This window comes from Leptinotarsa decemlineata, unplaced genomic scaffold (assembly GCF_025532065.1).
Source record: "Leptinotarsa decemlineata unplaced genomic scaffold, Ldec_3_MD MMD2_tig00001973_RagTag_RagTag, whole genome shotgun sequence".
Classification (NCBI taxonomy): domain Eukaryota; kingdom Metazoa; phylum Arthropoda; class Insecta; order Coleoptera; family Chrysomelidae; genus Leptinotarsa; species Leptinotarsa decemlineata.
In genome coordinates, this window is record NW_027412572.1 from 2,695,839 (window position 1) to 2,714,050 (window position 18,212).

The 18,212-nt window shown below is 33.0% G+C and overlaps 1 protein-coding gene across 2 annotated transcripts in view; it reads right to left on the reverse strand.

Annotated features, from left to right (window-relative positions):
- The window catches only part of LOC141482812 (integral membrane protein 2A), a 79,354-nt gene that overhangs the window by 44,661 nt on the left and 16,481 nt on the right, over nt 1-18,212 (reverse strand). The gene's annotated exons all lie outside the window — the stretch shown is intronic.

Sequence of the window (18,212 nt, forward strand, 5' to 3'; positions counted from 1 at the left end):
TGGAACGATGAAACTCTCAGGACTGATGGAAATGCTCAAAATGCACCTACCACCTGAATACGGTTGGCCAAATTGATATACACTGTCCGCCACTCGCGATGGAACACCCCATTTTTACGGTAAAACATATTAGGGGCAAAATAGGCTCAAAATTACTTCAGATTCGTGATCAGGACTATTATCTTACTACGAATACACTTTTTTCCTGAAAAAATTTCAGTACCGAAAAATCTGAATTTGTCTCACTTCTTATGGAAACACCCCCGTATCTTCCGTAATATTCGAGGTGGAACGATGAAACTCTCAGGACTGATGGAAATGCTCAAAATGCACCTACCACCTGAATGGGGTTGGCCAAAGTGATATACACTGTCCGCCACTCGCGATGGAACACCCCATTTTTACGAAAACATATTAGGGGCAAAATAGGCTCAAAATTACTTCAGATTCATGATCAGGACTATTATCTTACTACGAATACACTTTTTTCCTGAAAAAATTTCAGTCCCGAAAAGTCTGAATTTGTCTCACTTCTTATGGAAACACCCCCGTATCTTCCGTAATATTCGAGGTGGAACGATGAAACTCTCAGGACTGATGGAAATGCTCAAAATGCACCTACCACCTGAATACGGTTGGCCAAAGTGATATACACTGTCCGCTACTCGCGATGGAACACCCCATTTTACGGTAAAACATATTAGGGGCAAAATAGGCTCAAAATTCCTTCAGATTCGTGATCAAGACTACCATCTTACTACGAATACACTTTTTTCCTGAAAAAATTGTAAAGGTGAAACATGTTCTAACAGTACAAGGCCATCACTTGATGATGACAATGATGATACCGATATCATGATCGGTCGATTAAATGTTATCGATAGTAATCCCGATGGAATGATTATCAAGATTTTCCAGTAGGAGTTCAAGAATACTGCGAACCGATACTTAAAGAAGTCGAAGAGGAGGAGGTTCAAGGAACATCACGACAAGAAAATACAGAAGAAACCACAGATGATGAGCCACCGCCACTAAAACGATTTAAAAGATTACAAAAAAAAATAATAAAAATTATAAAAAAACTTTCAACTGTACTAAACATGATTTAATAAATTTTAAAAATAACTTTCAGTATGTTTTTGATTTAGTAAATTCCCTGAAAACTTGAAATTTTTCTTTTTTTAATAAATAACGATCAATAATTAAATAAATAATAGGACTCAACTTTAGTAAAATGCTTATATTGTCAATAAATTCATAATGAACAAAAAAGACTTGAAGCATATTTGTCATAACTGCAATAGTTTAAAAGTTATTATAATTATAAAAGCGAAGGAGCGAATGAAAGAGACAAGTATCAAGGTATCACAATATTAAAAGTTTTATAAAAAATAGAATAAATAAAAATAACACATAGTCACTTTTATTATAGAACAAATTATTGAAAAAAAAATTAAAAAAAAATTGTTTATAACAATTTTTTTTATGAACAATTAAAAAAAGATTTAAAAAAAAGTTTTTCCAAAACCTTAAAGAACAATAGAATTTATGATTAAGAAAAACGGTTTCTTAATTTTAATATTTAGTTGCAAAAAACGATTGTTAATTAACAAACGCATTTTGTAACAACAAAGAAATTTTTTGAGAAACCATTTTTTTTTCTAAAAATCATGAATTTTTTCAATTAACATAATGCAAAAAAAAATTTCGAATTGCTTATAAACAATGTATTTGTTTATAATAAATTTATTAACAATAGGATTAAACAATTAAAAAAATATATCAATTAGATTTTAGCCATGAGACATTGAAACAATAAAAAATAAAAAATTTGTAATGTATTTTTATAAAATTATAATTTTCAATTGTTAATAAAAAAATAGAAAACAACAATTTTTTTATTTTGGCAACGGTAATCTATTTTTTTGCCTATTAAGGATAACTTCACCAAAGGAAAAAACTGCCAGGGTTTTAGTTTAATAATTATAGGGATTTTTATATTAACTTTCAATTCATAAAAAGTTATTGATTAACAAATTTATTATTAACGTTAAAAATGGGATAAAAATGTTTTGACTGCGGATTATTGTTTATTGATGTATCCCAACATTACATGAATTTTTTCATTCCTTAATATTTACATTTAATATGTTAAAATATTTTTTTTTGTTTTTACGTCAGAGTGACGAAAGACGCGCGGAAGCCAGACTACCCGCTTTTGGCTCTATTTTCAGGCCTCTGTAAAAATTATAATTAATCGAGATACAGTTTCGGGAGTCGGGACTTTTTTTTAAGCAAATTCATTGATCTTTTCTATTCAAGCGTAACAGCTCTTGACTCTCCATGTTTCCCGATTGGGTTATTCCAAATATGGGTGACATACGATAATGGGTCGCCTGTTGATATTTGTTTCCGAAAGCCATATTGATGATCGCTCAAAATGTTGAAGCATTTCAAATATTTGAGGATATGGTGGTTTACGAGTTTCTCCATAATTTTTTTATGACTGATAGCAAAGCGACTGATCTATAGTTATTTGGAAGAGTTTTCTTGCCCTTTTTGGGAATATGCTGAACGCGATCAATCTTCCAACAAGACGGAAAAACCCCTTTCTTATAAGACAGGTTGGAAAGTCTACAAAACTCTGGTGCGAGTTCATTTGCGCACTTTTTAAGTGTGACGACGAGCAAAAAACTTATCAAAGCAGAAAGCGGAATTGTTCGACCTGACATTATTATTATCCGATTCGGAGACATTTATCTACTTGTAGAACACCGATGCCTGGGTTCTCGCGGTATTGAATTGAATCTGGTTACTTTCACCACAATTGGAAATCACTTTTAGATCCTCATAAGATATGCTACCTCCTGCTGCCGGCTTTTTGGTCAAAAAGTACTTCAAATGATTCTTTTTCATGCAAAGTTTCTCCGACTTCAAAATCTTGCCCCGTTCAAAAGTTAAGCGGGGAATGTATTAACATCCACACTGTATATTTTGAATGATTGTTACCCTCGCTTGGAAGTGGAAGTAGCGAAGTCAAAAATACCCATAAAGAGCCCCCCCCTCTTCATGCGACAATCGACAGGTTCTTGCGTTTTCCTAAAACGTAAACTCACTTCCTGATAACGGCTCTGTTTCGTTTCTGTCTAGCAACTCTGTAAGCCAGCCAGGCTGCCAGGACATTTTTCCTACGTATTCTCTACGTATGAAACCGATCAAGTGCGTTTACACTTGATCGGTTTCATACGTAGAGGAGCTGACGAGGTCAGAGAGTATAAATGAAATGATTGAACTCATCCATTATTATTATCCAACCATTTACGATTTCCCCTCATCCTGCAGAAAATAAATGACGGAGAGAGAGAGAGAGAGAGAAATAATGCATGTTTCGGTGAAAATGTTTATTCAAAGAGAAAAAAATATCTTTTTTATTGATGGGCAGAAGTACGAGGGTAGTCTGGAAAGTTTCCAACCGAACAAAGATACAAGATATTTTTTCAATTTTTTTTTCATTTTCCAACATAATCTCGTTTCAACTCTACACACTCCTCCCAGTGATGCTCCAAACTCTATTAGTCTGGTTCACATGTACTCGATTTAGCTCTTTTTGGTGACATTTTTCAGCCCTGTCCAAAAATTACGACCAAGGTGTCATTCGATTCGTATTTTTGCCTAGAAAGTTTAAGGAAAGGTCCGAAAACGCGCCGATAAAAATTACAAAAGTTATAAACAATTAAATAAAAAAAAAATAGGGTTTAGTTTTTTCTTAATATCTAGGAAAATTTTCAAAATTTTGGAAATTTGAAAAAAGATTTGAAAAGATCAATGAATTTGCGTAAAAAAGTCCCGACTCCCGAAACTGTATCTCGATTATTTATAATTTTTATATCGCCCAGAAAATAGAGCCAAAAGCGGGTAGTCTGGCTTCCGCGCGCCTTTCGTCACTCTGACATAAAAACAAAAAAATATTTAAACATATTGAATGTAAATATTACGGAATGAAAAAATTCATGTGATGTTGGGATACATCAATAAACAATAATCCGCAGTCAAAAAATTTTTATCCCAATTTTAATGTTCATTACAAATTTGTTAATTAATAACTTTTTCTGAATTGAAAGTTAATATAAAAATCCCTATAATTATTAAACTGAAACCCTGGCATTTTTTTCCTTTGGTGAAGTTCTCCTTAATAGGCAAAAAAATAGATTACCGTTGCCAAAATAAAAAAATTGTTATTTTCTATTTTTTTATTTACAATTAAAAATTATAATTTTATAAAAAATACATTACAATTTTTTTATTGTTTCAATGTCTCATGGCTAAAAACTAATTAATACTATTTTTTTTTCAGTTTTTTACAGCTATTGTTAATAAATTTATTATAAATAAAAACATTGTTTATAAGCGATTCGAAAACTTTTTTTTGCATCATGTTAATTGAAAAAATCATGATTTTTAGAAAAAAAATGGTTTCTTAAAAAATGTCTTTGCTACTAAAAAATGCGTTTGTTAATTAACAATCGTTTTTTGCAACTAAATATTGAAATTAAGGAACCGTTTTTTTTTAAATCATAAATTCTATAGTTCTTTAAGGTTTCGAAAAAACTTTTTTTCATTCTTTTTTCAATTGTTTATAAAAAAATTTTATAAACATTTTTTAATTTTTTTTTAATACTCTGTTCTATAATAAAAGTAACTATGTATTTTTTTAATTTATTCTATTTTTTATAAAACTTTTAATATTGTGATACCTTGATACTTGTCTTTTTCATTCGCTCCTTCGCTTTTATAATTATAATAACTTTTAAACTATTGCAGTTATGACAAATATGCTTCAAGTCTTTTTTGTTCATTATGAATTTATTAACAATTTAAGCCTTTTACTAAAGTTGTAGTCCTATTATTTATTTAACTATTGATCGTTATTTATTAAAAGAAAAGAAAAATTTCAAGTTTTCAGGAAATTTACTAAATCAAAAACATACTGAAAATTATTTTAAAATTTATTAAATCATGTTCAGTACAGTTAAAAGTTTTTTTATAATGTTTATTTTTTTTTATCTTTTAGATCGTTTTAGTGGCGGTGGCTCATCATCTGTGGTTTCTTCTGTATTTTCTTGTCGTGATGTTCCTTGAACTTCCTCCTCTTCGACTTCTTTAAGTATCGGTTCACAGTATTCTTGAACTCCTACTGGAAAATCTTGATAATCATTAAGGTCGTCTTCATTTCCATCGGGATTACTATCGATAGCATTTAATCGACCGATCATGATATCAGTATCATCATTGTCATCATCAAGTGATGGCCTTGTATTGTTAGAACATGTTTCACCTTTACAATTTTTGCATAAAGATGAGCAAGGAAGCCCAGCTTTTTTACATCCACATCGATTATTACACTCTTTTATGCAGGCACAATTAACCAGCTTAAGTAAGTCGTCAGGCGCCAGTTTTTCCGTTGTTTTTATCGGCAGGAACATTGTTTCAGATTTGATCCAAATCTTCCGGATTCAAATTATAATTACCAATCCAAAACTGAACTTGGTAATACGTCCTAAATGAGTGTAAATGTGTTGCTATTGTTGTTGGAGGTAAAGTTGCTAAAGACTGTGAAGGATCGCAGTCTTTGATTTCGCAATCATAATTAAGAATCGAGAAACACGACACTGGCCTGATGTTGAATTAGTATCGAACTGACCGTACAAGGCCAGCATAATTCGCTGCGAATGAAAAAGACAAGTATCAAGGTATCACAATATTAAAAGTTTTATAAAAAATAGAATAAATAAAAAAAACACATAGTTACTTTTATTATAGAACAAAGTATTGAAAAAAAATAAATAAATAAAAAAAATTTGTTTATAACAATTTTTTTAAATGAACAATTGAAAAAAGAACAAAAAAAATTTTTCAAAACCTTAAACAACAATAGAATTTATGATTTAAAAAAAAACGGTTCCTTAATTTTAATATTTAGTTGAAAAAAACGATTGTTGATTAACAAACGCATTTTTTAGCAACAAAGAAATTTTTTAAGAAACCATTTTTTTTCTAAAAATCATGATTTTTTTTCAATTAACATAATGCAAAAAAAAATTCGAATTGCTTATAAACAATGTATTTGTTTATAATAAATTCATTAACAATAGCTGTAAAAAATAAAAAAAAAATTAATTAGTTCTTAGCCATGAGACATTGAAACAATAAAAAAATGAAAAAAAAAATTGTAATGTACTTTTTATAAAATATAATTGTCAATAAAAAAATAGAAAATAACATTTTTTTTATTTTGTCAACGGTAATCTATTTTTTTGGCTATTAATGATAAGTTCACCAAAGGAAAAGAATGCCAGGGTTTTAGTTTAATAATTATAGGGATTTTTATATTAACTTTCAATTCAGAAAAAGTTATCAATTAACAAATTTATAATTAACGTTAAAATTGGGATAAAAATTTTTTGACTGCGGATTATTGTTTATTGATGTATTCCAATATTACATGAATTTTTTTATTCCTTAATATTTACATTTAATATGTTTAAATAATTTTTTTTGTTTTTATGTCAGAGTGACGAAAGGCGCGCGGAAGCCAGACAACCCGCTTTTGGGTCTATTTTCAGGGCTCTGTAAAAATTATAAATAATCAAGACACAGTTTCGGGAGTCGGGACTTTTTTTACGCAAATTCATTGATCTTTTCAAATCATTATTCAAATTTACAAAATTTTGAACATTTTCCGAAATATTAAGAAAAAACTAAAGCCCCTTTTTTTTCACTTAATTGTTTATAACTTTTGTAATTTTTATCGGCGCGTTTTCGGACCTTTCCTCAAACTTTCTAGGCAAAAATACGAATCGAATGACACCTTGGTCGTAATTTTTGGACAGGGCTGAAAAATGTTACAAAAAAAAATACATGTGAACTAGACTATATAACCCGTCCAAATAGTACTCGGCGTTTTTCTCTGCATAATAATTGTTCACGAAGGTGATTGCGTCTCCACTGGTGCGAGTTAATTTGCGCACTTTTTAAGTACGATGACGGGCACTTCATCAGGACGAGACGCCTTGTTGATATTAAGCCGTTTCAAAATTCGCCTGACTAGACGTTGCGTTGTCGAAAAGTAATTTCCGGCATTGTGGATTCTAGTGTGGAAATAGTTGGTGGTACCTTCCCCAGAAAATAGACTGCGGAGTGGGACGCAAATTGTTTAGCTAGTAGATTTGATTTTTCTATGGCTGTTGTTGCAATGGAACCATCTGCTTGTGTTACTGGTGGAATTGTGGATTTTGTAAAGTTCTGATTAACAGATTTAGCTCCGGACCAGAAGGATCTAGACCCGTCAAAATTGGCAAGCAGTTTATCCCTAATTCTCGGATTGTGAAGTTCTCTGCTTTCTTTTAACCTAAGTTTGCAGATGTTGCGAGTAACCTAATTCGGTTTTCGGCACTGGTATCTTTGCGCCATTGCCGGTAGGCGACATTTTTGGAGGCGACATTTTTGGAGGCGACAGCTTGCTCGCAAGGTTCGCCGTTAGAAGGTAGTTTCATTGAAAAATGAATACAGGGTGGGCCATGAAGGGCACTGAAGTGAGAACTCGAGTAGGAACGTTATGTAGGAGTAGAATGTGGCTTATTATAGTTAATTGAGTGCTTCAACGTTAAGAAGGAATTGGTTTTCATCGTTGTCTCTGCTCCTGGTTGTGGAAGAGTCTAATATCTGTGGAGAGAAGCATTTCAAAGCGACATTAGGAAGAGCTTTTCGCCAATAATATTCACTACAAGGTGGATAAAATGCTGTATAAGCAGTTGGGGCTTTTCCTTTGTTACTTATTTTGGATACGAGAGGTTTTGTGGACGTAAGGGCCCTCAAGAGGGTTCCACTATTCCTGATCGAACTTGATGTGGAAGTTAATGAAGTAGCCATTTGCTTCTATTAATAATAATAACTATTCTCAGTACAAGACATACTAACCTATCCTAACAAATGGCAGAATTCAACATCTATACACACACAAAGCATTTGTTTATAACAATTTTTCGAAGAATATCAGATAAAAATTTCAAAAAATCATTTTCATGTAGCTTCTAGCCATAAAAAACCGATCTCAAGTTTTTCATTGAATTCTCAAGTTCACTAACATAGGTCAGTTCAATATTTTTTTTTAAATGACTCACTGAATTAGACTCACGCTAGGCTATTATAGCGTGTTTTGTGATGTCTAAATCAGAATGTCATTCGTACAATTGTATGTCTTATGTAATTGTATTCAGACGGCATATGCAGTTCACTTACATTATTTATGATTATACATATATATACATATCATTTTAAAATTCCAAAATTAGTATTCGAAAGAGACTGGACAATTTGAACATTTCGATTGGGGTATAACCTAACCTCAAACTTGGTGTGGTATTATTGTAAGTTTCCGGTAGTGTATGTGAAGAGCCTAGATACACAATATATAGGAACAATTAAAGGTAAGTATTTATTACATTATAAAATTGCAAATTTTTCTGGATGATTATACAGGGTGTCCCTGGACTTCCTCTTTTCCTCTCGGGAATGTATAGATGGGGTCAAAATAATACCCAGCACTTCATATAACTTTTTTTCCTAAAATCCTTCGTTACCAAGTAACGGGCCCTCGAAGTTACAAAATGAAAAATGTTTTTCTTTGATAACTTTTCAAGTGAATATTCAAAATCATCCAAATTTTGGTAATTGACTAAACAAATGAATTCCTTCGATGAGCTTTCATGCAGGAGTCAGTTGTTTTGCTACAAAGTCAGGAACGGACTACCCCCGATGGTCCACACCCCAAAACTTTGAAATGACAGATATTTTTCAATATTTTTCAACAAAATAAGGTTACTTGGACAATTTTATGAATAAAAGTACTCGTGTAGAAAGTCGATCGGAGCAACGAGTCTTGATAAAAATGTAGTTTCACTCGACGACATCAAACCCGCTCGTCCACCATTATTTGAAATGAATAATTATCAAAGCAGAAATAATAATGATAACGTTAATTCAACAACATTTATCCTGAGATGTCTACCATTATTCGAAAATATTAGTTTTTAAGGAAAATGGAAATGATAGGTAAAATGTTCATAACGAATTTTTATAATGCAAACACGTTTAACTAACGAAACTCAAGAGCCTCAAGAGCAAACAGAAATGAAAAATCCGCTACAGAAACTGCTCGATATGACCACCTTCTCTCTCTCTGTACATTTTCTTAGTCTGCGAAGACACCCTCTCTGTACTTGAAATAGCATTCCAGGGACGTTTCGTATGGCTTCACAATGTAATGTTATTCTATTCAACAATGAATCTCTTGTGTGAATAGGTGTAGCGTAAACAAGGCTTTTCAGATGCCCCCACAGAAAGAAATCCAATGGATTTAAATCCGGAGACCACGATGGCCATGAATATGGCCCACCTCTACCAATCCATCTATTGTGGAAAATATGGTTCAGATGGTCACGCACAATCAAACTAAAATGAGGAGGAGCGCCATCATGCATAAACCACATATCTCTTCGGGTTTGCAATGGAACATGTTCCAAAAGTCCATTCAAATCGTTCTGAATGAACTCCAAATAACGTTCTCCATTCAATCGGTCCTGTAGAACGAATGGTCCTATAAGATGGTTTCCTATGATACCAGCCCAAACATTCACGTTGAATTTCCGTTGGTGTTTGGTTTGCAATATCCCATGGGGATTTTCTTCGGCCCATATATGGAGATTATGAGAGTTGATAACTCCATCTCTACTGAAACCTGCTTCATCAGTGAATAAAACTCGATTAATAAAAGTCATATCCTCTCTTTGCCTATCCATGAACCAATTGGCATATTCCAGTCGTGCTGGAAAATCTTGAGGTGTCATGGCATGTACCTTCTGGATGTGAAATGGGTGGAGCAGTTGTTCCCTAATTATTCTATGAATAGTGGACTTGGATGTATGGAACTGTTCTGATAGATTTCTGATGCTCATTGAAGGATCATCAGCGACGGCTTCCAAAATATTTTCCTCCAATACAACGGTACGTACAGTCCTAGGAGCGCCCTCACCACCTCGTTTTGGCAAAACTGTACCTACAATAATATCGAAATAAAACAACGTGCTCAAATTAATTATCAATTATTACATACCTGTCTCCCTCAAGCTGCGATCGACACGTTCTCTTGACGGTACCGTTCCATTGGGAAAATGCTCGGAATACAGACGACGAGCTTCTGCAGCATTACAAAATGCTCGTCCATAAAATACATGCATATCTGCATATTCATTGAATGTAAACTGTTCGGCCATATCAAAAAAATTCAAAATATCCTATAGAATATTGACAATACAATGATAGTCATATGACAACGCACCACTCAACAAAACAAAATCGCATTCCAGTTTCTCATTTTTTATCAAAACTTTCTAAAAGGTTTTTTTGTCAACATCTGTGAAAGAAATATTATTCCCTGGATATTTTTCACCTGATCATGTGCAGCCGTTTTTGTAGTTCATTCGTTTGCTTTTTATTAGTATAGTAAATATTTTTTCCGATGTGCGTTTTTTCAGCTAAATTTAGATTCGTGTTAAAGAATTTCTCCCATAAAATTATAATTATCAGTGAAACTCCTCAACAGTTCTGCTGTGAAGAAGAATTTGAAACATTCGAATGTTGAGTTTCATGAGATTCAGATAACTGATCAACACGAAACGTGATTATTCCACACGTATTATGTACATACAAAATATGGAATGAATTCGATATTTCATAGTAGAGTAGCTTGTTAGTTTAAAAACACCACGAATCTACAGAACTTGATATTTCTTTTGAAAAAATATCTGCTATCACAATTGTGACTTAAACTTCCATATAGGTACTGTACTTTTTGTTTACGACTTCATTTTAGCATACTTTGTATTATTCCTGTTATAAATGTTGTTGAATTAACGTTATCATTATTATTTTTGCTTTGATAATTATTCATTTCAAATAATGGTGGACGAGCGGGTTTGATGTCGTCGAGTAGAACTACATTTTTATCAAGACTCGTTGCTCCGATCGACTTTCCACACGAGTACTTTTATTCATAAAATTGTCCAAGTAACCTTATTTTGTTGAAAAATATTGAAAAATATCTGTCATTTCAAAGTTTTGGGGTGTGGACCATCGGGGGTAGTCCGTTCCTGACTTTGTAGCAAAACAACTGACTCCTGCATGAAAGCTCATCGAAGGAATTCATTTGTTTAGTCAATTACCAAAATTTGGATGATTTTGAATATTCACTTGAAAAATTATCAAAGAAAAACATTTTTCATTTTGTAACTTCGAGGGCCCGTAACTTGGTTACGAAGACTTTTAGGAAAAAAAGTTATATGAAGTACTGGTGATATTTTGACCCCATCTATACATTCCCGAGAGGAAAAGAGGAAGTCCAGGGACACCCTGTATATACATATCATTTTAAAATTCCAAAATTAGCATTCGAAAGAGACTGGACAATTAATTTGAACATTTCGATTGGGGTATAACCTAACCTCAAACTTGGTGTGTAAGTTTCCGGTAGTGTATGTGAAGAGCCTAGATACACAATATATAGGAACAATTAAAGGTAAGTATTTATTACATTATAAAATTGCAAATTTTTCTGGATGATTATATACATACTTTTTTGCTTCTTTTTTGAATCGTTTGAAGGATGTAATATCTTTTATATTTTTTGGTAAGATGTTAAATATTTTTGGACCATGAAAGAAGAAAGAATTTTGGGTGACTGTTTTGTTGAAGAATTCAATTTTTACGTCCTGGTTCATTTTTGAACGAGTTTCTCTTGAATGTGTCTGCGCAAAATCTGCTCGTTTATAGAACATTCTTATTAGGCAGTGATAAGCGTATAGCGAATGAATATTTAACATGTTGGTTTCTCGATATAACTCTCTTGTTGAAAATAGTTTATTTTTTTCAAAGATAATTTTTAATAGAATGTTTTGGGCAGTTTGTAACGGGCTAATAGCATTTTTGAATGTTCCACCCCAAGCAGGAATACAATATTTTATTATAGATTCGACGAGAGAGTTATAGAGTATTATAAGATTTTTTTTGATAGTATGTCATGTAGTTCATGAAATGTGTGCATTGTTACTCTGAGCCTTTTTGTAACAAAGTTGATATGTTCTGTCCATTTTAGGTGCTGATCTAGTATAACTCCGAGGTAATTTATAGATGTAGTATGTTCTATGGTCTGACAGTTACAACTACCTTGATTATCACAGAGCGGTATATGCATTTTCATTTCGTAGTTTTTGGGTTGATCACGAAGTGTAGGGGAGAAGGTTAGATACTTTGTCTTATTTACATTCAGTGATAGTTTAGAATTATTCAACCACATGTATATTTTTTGTAAATTTGTTTCTACTGTCTCCCTTATTTCATTCCAAGATGTTCCTGTAAAAATTAGATCAGTATCATCGGCATAGCATATTATATCACCTTCGAAATTGTTAATTTTTGTTATACTGTTAATGTAAATGAGAAAAAGTATTGGCCCCAAAACTGTCCCCTGTGGTATACCAATTTGTACAATCAGTTCGTCACTTATTTCATTTCCAATTTTCACTACATGCAATATTGCTGTCTTGGGCAAGTGAAATGGGTAGCTCTCAATTCAATTTCCCATCTGAATTCTCCGGAGAAAACTGTAGAACTCATAGTTGTTAGGAGTGCTGACTTATTCAAATTGCAAGTTTTGAAATGGTCTTTCAGGTCTATTGAATTATTAGTCGATACCATTTTATTTAACCCCTCTGATCCGTTAATTTAAGAAAGGACAATACAAATAAAATAGAAGAGAATTTCAACGACGTTCTTCTTAAAAAAGAATGTATTATGTGTTTTGTTCCTAAAAGGTAACGTGTAAGCGACAACGTGACGTCACTGTGGCGCGTTAACTGAGTTTGTTTTGCCTTTTTGTTGTAAGTAAATATACAGGGTTTTCCTTAAACACATGCTAATATTTAAGGAGGTAATTCTTAGACCCATTTTAAGGAAAAAACGTCCTATGGACGTATGTCCTAAACGCCGTAACTTTTGAGATACAGGGTGGCAAAGTTTTCAAAAATAATCAGTTTTTTAATAATAACTGAGATAATTTTGTAGACATCTTTGGCATATTTGGTACATATGTTCCATGCCTCAAGGCGCATTTTCTGATGTACAATTTTCTTAATTTTCTCTGCCAGTGGCGTACGTACGAGTTTTGAAATGTATATTTTTGGCGAAAAAAATACTACGCCACTGCTTTATCTTAAATTAAAAATTATTTTTAAAATCTCCATACATTTTTGAGCACATTTGATTTGTTGGGTTTACTTTGTCCGACGTATGGTTTTCGCTCAAAAAATTAAAAATCGCTTTACTTAAGGATAAATTCCTTAAAAATCTGATGCGGTATCGTGCCTCGACTGAAAGCAAACTAAGAGATCAGATTTGTTGCAAAATAATTGAGGATCTTAAAGGTATTTGTTTGTTGTCAGATGCACTGTTCTCAATTAAAATTACGTCATAACGCAGCACCGCTTAATAATTTTTGAAAACATAAATTTAGTTATCCTGGAATAAATGACGTGTAGCACAATTTATTTACTGCACCTTTTGGAAATATGGAGTTTGTCGATATGTGATTTCTTTTAAAGATTAAAAGCAGAAAAAACAGCGTACCCACCATAGCAATAAAAAACGAATTCTCTGTATGTACAAACGTCAGTAGCTAATATTGATGTTGGTTTAAAGTAAGGTGTTGGTGTTAAAAACTGTCACAGCGCGTTTTGATTGATTTTGAAGTGTTATTGAAGTTATTTTGGTAGTCCGCTGTTTTTCTGAATATCAGTAAATACGGTAAATTATACGAATGCGGAAATGGCGCAAATGCATTACGTATATGGCCTTGCCGATGGTAATGCAACAGAAGCCAGGCGCATTTATCAGGAAAGATATCCTAGTCATGCCTTACCAGATAGCCGAACCTTTTCAAATATTCATCGTCGACTTGGGGAAACTGGTAGTTTCAAGAAAGGGACTCCAGAAGGTAGACCTCGTGTAGTAAGAACTCCTGAAATTGAGGAAGCGGTGCTGCAAGAAATTGAGGAACATCCTGAGACGAGTACGAGGAAGATCGCTAGAACTCTGGATATTTGTCATCAAATTGTTTGGCGTATTTTGGTTGACTTTTTGTTAAACCCATACCATATTTCAAGAGTGCAGGCATTACTCCCCAGAGATTTTCCACAGCGTGTGAACTTCAGTCAGTGGTATCTACAAAGTATTGCACTAAATCCGCAGTTTGAGACACAAATTTTGTTCACAAACGAAGCAAATTTTTGTCGGAATGCCATTCAAAATTTCCATAACAATCATGTGTGGACTGAAGAAAATCCCCATGCAATAACCGAAACCCATTTCCAACACCAATTTTCGGTTAATGTATGGGCAGGAATTATAGGTGATCATCTAATAGGCCCATTTTTTCTACCAGGACGCCTTGATGGTCGTTCTTATTTACACTTTCTCGAAGAAGACTTACCTGGGTTATTGGAAGATGTGCCACTTGCGTTAAGGAATCGAATATGGTACATGCACGATGGCGCCCCTGCTCATTTCAGTGTAATTGTCCAAAACCATTTAAATACAGTTTATCCTAATCGTTGGATAGGTCGCGGAGGACCTCAGCAATGGCCAGCAAGATCCCCCGATCTCAACAGTTTAGATTTTTTTGTGGGGTCACCTCAAAACTCTTGTGCATAAAACTCCCGTTAATACTTTAGAAGATTTAAGAGAGCGAATAGTTGCCTCGTATGAAACTATACGAAATACGCCGGGAATATTTGAACGGGTGCGTAATTCCATGCGTAGAAAGGCGGAAGCATGTATACTAAGTGCAGGTGGCCACTTCCAACAATTTTTATAATCAGTTTTGGTATTATTACTAATTAACAAATTTGTGCTATTCGTTTAGACTTACTGTCACAAAATAAAATAAAACTCGTTTTTGTAAAAAATTTATTTTTTTGCAAATTATGTTTTCAAATATTATTAGGGAATTGGTAATGCGTTATGAAGCAATTTTCAGATTCTCATTCATTTTAGAATTGATCTAATTTCTTAATTTGCTTTCTGTCGATTTTTATTTGTTTGAGTGAAAATCATGCGTCGGACAAAGAAATACCAGGAGATCAAATTTTCTCAAAAATAAACGAGGATTTTAAAAATGATTTTATTTTGAAAAGAAAGCATTGGCGTAGTACTTTTTCCCCAAAAATATTCAATGCGAAACCCGTAGGGATGCCACTGTTTGAAAAAATACAAATTTGTGTACATCAGAAAATGCGCCTTGAGGCATGGAACATATGTACCAAATATGCCAAAGATGTGTACAAAATTATCTCAGTTATTATTGAAAAACTGATTATTTTTGAAAACTTTGCCACCCTGTATCTCAAAAGTTAAGGCGTTTAGGACATACGTCCATAGGAAGTTTTTTTCTTGAAATGGATCTAGGAATTACCTCCTTAAATATTAGCATGTGTTTAAGGAACACCCTGCATATTAGATGTTAAGGTGCAGTCCTTTCTTTTGTACTGATACGCGTAACCTGTTTATTATTGTAATATAATTGTTAATCATCTTTATATCGTTCCGATTTGTCTTTTCATACCTGATTATTTTGGGTAGTCTACTAGTTAAGCCTGGCTCATTGATAACTAGTGGCGCCCATTAAAATCAACTCAGGAAAATCTAATAAAATTGATCTCGTGGACCCACCCCGACCGACACTTGAGCTTGGGTACGAGTTCACGCACCTCAGCTATTGGACAGATGAACAAGGGTACATTATATAATAATAAAGCATTTATAATAATAATAAAGCATTTATTGCCAACAGTAACAACCATTTACAGAGCAATTTAAGATGATAATATATATTAAGTATACTCCTAGCACTAATTCATAGAGATCTCAGCGTTATCATACGATATACGCTCTATAGTAAAACCAATAATGATTGAGAGTAAAGCGCGTTGTCATATCTAAATTTTACGTTACCAGTTTATAGCAGAATCAAAATATAGTAAGCAGTAGAGTTGTAGGTTGTGGCAAATTATAGATAATACACAATACTAGTACGATTAAACGGTATTATTTATGACAAAAATCAGTAATGAGCTTGTAATGAGTAATACTTATACATTTCCTGATTACTGATCAGTAAAAATTCATTATTTTCTGTATAGTGTTAGATATTTATTACAACTAGTGGCAACGCTGTACGCAACGTGGTTCAGATACTGTCCCGTGTGAGCGGGTTTTTCGTATACACGTTTGTTCGGTCTCAAAATTTCACTATCAAAATTATCGTTTTTCAAGTGAATCTTAATTTTTTAGTATTTAGCCTAGATTTGCCAGCTCTAAAATTTGTACAACAAAACAGAATGTTTTATGGCATTATTTTTATTTTATGTATTGTTAACTAATCTTGTTTAAGTTATTTAATTTTTCATTATTCATAATCTGGGTTTCCCAGTTGGTCTCAAATTTACGGGTCTTTCTAATCCACTTATGTTCATAAAATTCAATATTCCCAAATATCTTTTCTCAAGCAACCCGTACATTTGTTATTCCTTAATTATTCCTTGTATCCCTTATCTTGGGAATTACCCGCTATTATGATCTCTCCTACTTATGTTAATCCAAACCTTTGTTTCTTTGTTTATCCCTCCAAAGACCAATCTGACTCCTTCTCTAAAATACCTACCGATGTGAAACATTGCAGTTAGAATTAAATCTTGTCTTGTCTACAGTACATCCTAACAGTTATTTTTCTTATCCTATCTTTTCACAAGAGTTATTGTGATTCTTGTGTGCATTGAGCATTCATACTCACGATAAAACAATCGTGGGTCAAGACAACGTTCCCACTTAATGTCGGTCCTCTTCACCAATACGTCTAATAATGGTAATTCGTTGTGGATTTCCTTCTCCACTGTTGAAGGTGACGGAACGTTTTTAGTTCTGTATACCCATGGTTCCATATTATGAAGGTGTTGTCAACGTTTCTCAACTAGACTCGGGGTTTTTTGAAGGCTTCTTCAATGGCCAGAGTTTCAAACCACTCCATATATATGTTGGCTATAACCGGTGAAAATGGCGATCCCATTGGCAGTCCCTCATCTTGCGTAAAGAATTTGTTCTTCAGGTTTTCAGATTTTTGCTTATTTTTATTTTAGTGTAATTTCATTTCACATTTTACTGCCTAATATCGTTGTTAATTTTAGCTATTCATTTTAATGTTTTAATTTTATTTGTTATTTCAAATCATTATATCATATTAGACAGTGGAAGTCCGAACTATTAAAATCATCATGTTTCAACCATTCTACATCGAGCATTGATGATGATAATAATAATAATAAATATACTTTATTGTCTGAAGATACAATAATCTTATCGACAAAGTGTAGACATTCATAAAACTTTATATATCATGGTTCACATGATATTGTCAATAAAATATAGGACTATCAATTGATTTAATTTTCAATTGGTTATAACTAAGTATTAAAATAAATAAATTAAATAACACATATAACATACTGAGCTGATGTTAGACGTCAGTGAACACTGTCTCAAAAAAATCCGTAATACTATATAAAGCCAGATCCAGAAGAGAAGTTTTCAATTTTTTTCTGAACACAGCATATGTTTCAGAATGTTTTACTTCTCTTGGCAGATGATTGAATATTTTGGCAGCGTTATATATGCATGAATTTTTTATTAAATTTATTTTTGGGATTGGAAGTTTTATGTCATTTCTCTGGCGGGTGATTCCATCAGCGAACTTGTAAAGTGTTTTGTTTTTATATACTAGACAGGCAATTTCGAGAATGAACAATGAGGGCAGAGTTAACAACTTACGAGTTTTGAATAGTTCTTTACAAGATACCCTGGGAGCCACCTTACAAAGATAGCGAATTGCACGTTTTTGAAGAACAAAGATTGAGCTAAAATGTACTTGATTACAGACTCCCCAGAAAGCGATTCCATATCGAATGTGCGATTCGATCAAGGCATGATAAACCTGCATTGCTGTCGCTGTACCTACTTCATTTACAACGATGCCTAGTGCATAACCACCCAAG